Raw genomic sequence first — 1,795 nt, 5'->3', positions numbered from 1 at the left:
AGGAAGGGATAGGTAGAACAGAAGGAAAGGAAGGAAGGAAAGCAGGAAGGGATATAAGTAGGAAGAACAAGGAAAGGAAGGAAGGAAAGCAGGAAGGGATAGGTAGAACAGAAGGAAAGGAAGGAAGGAAGGAAGGAAAGCAGGAAGGGATAGGTAGAACAGAGGGAAAGAAAGGAATGAAAGCAGGAAGGGATATAAGTAGGAAGAACAGAAGGAAAGGAAGGAAGGAAAGCAGGAAGGAATACGGGTAGGAGGAACAGAAGGGAGGGAAGGAAAGCAGGAAGGGATATAGGTAGGAGGAACAGAAGGAAAGGAAGGAAGGAAAGCGGGAAGGGATGGGAAGAACAGAAGGTAAGGAAGTAAGGTATAAAGGAGGGACAGGAAGGAAGAAACAAAGATAGAAAGGCAGGAAGGAAGGAGCAAAGGAAGATAGAAGGGTGGAGGAAGGTGGGTCAGGATGAAAGATCAAACTAAGGAAGGCAAGAAGGAACAACTCAATCAGCTAAAACAAAGACATGGATGAGGAACAAAGTTTACGTTTGTCTAATTTAGGAGTCTCTCTTGAAGTATCTGTTTAAAAATTACAGTCCTGCTTAACGTGCGAATGATCCTGAGGTCCTGATGTCACCCAGAATTTCCTGGAGCCCCACAGGGAACATCTGATGACCGCTGATGCTCAGTAGCAGCTTGGATGCTGATCAGAAACAGACTTTCATGACCGCACCGTTTTTAGGGAGCTTTTAAACCCGCAAATCAAAAGCGAAGCTTTTGGTTGACGTCTTCAGATCAGACGCAGCATGTTGGCGTTGGTGAGGAAAAGCCCAGAGAGTTCATCATCTCTTTATCTTTGCTTTCAGCTGAACTTCTCCCTTCCTGAGGCCCAGCATAACCAGCTGGGTTCTAACTGGAACCATTAACTGATCTGAAGAATAAAATCTGTTTTAGTTTATCTGGAGAGAAGGGAGCGCTGCTACAGACGACCTCTGACCCTGAGGTTGAATCAGCCATCTTTCGCCATGTGGAATGAAGGATAAACTTTATTCTGTCTCCCATCCAGTGCAAGAAGCCAGGAAGCTCATTAAGTGAGACGTTTTACCCTAGATGCACCAAAGAGCACAAACACAGATCCCTCTTCCTAGATTCTGTCAGACTTGAACGGCTGAGTTCTTTTTTGGATGATTTTTTGGATATTTTTCCTATATTGTATTTTGATTTTCTCTTGTTAATCGCTGAATTGTGTTTGTGTGTCTATGCAGTGATGGAGCCCTAAAATATTTTTTGTGATCAATGAAATCCTTTTTTTCCATTAATACAAAATAGTTTTAGTAAAATATTATTCTGGTAAACTTAAAAGATTTTTATGCATGTATATAAATATAATTTTCTACAATCCAATTAGCAGGAGTTTAAAGACTAAAACATTTATTTGCTATAAAGAAACGTTTTCTATTTGCATCTTTAACTGCTCCATTATTTTTTCTGTACATTTAAAAAAAAATATTAGCACATTTTTCTGTCTGTTAATTGAATAATTAATCATAAATAATAAATTAGCAGAATAATTGTAGAAATATAGATGTAGTGTTAATTGAATAATTAATCATAAATAATAAATTAGCAGAATAATTGTAGAAATATAGATGTAGATCTAGATCAATTTAAAATGTACAATCAATCATGTTTATAAATTTATGACTGAGTCTTAGAGCCAGTCTAGAGATTTGTTTTATTTTCAGAATAAAGTCGTAACATTGCAAGAATAAAGTCATCAAACCACGACAGAAAGAAAGCTTTA

This window comes from Cyprinodon variegatus, unplaced genomic scaffold (genome assembly GCF_000732505.1).
Source record: "Cyprinodon variegatus isolate N-32 unplaced genomic scaffold, C_variegatus-1.0 Scaffold1130, whole genome shotgun sequence".
Taxonomy (NCBI): domain Eukaryota; kingdom Metazoa; phylum Chordata; class Actinopteri; order Cyprinodontiformes; family Cyprinodontidae; genus Cyprinodon; species Cyprinodon variegatus.
This window is presented reverse-complemented; position numbering follows the sequence as displayed.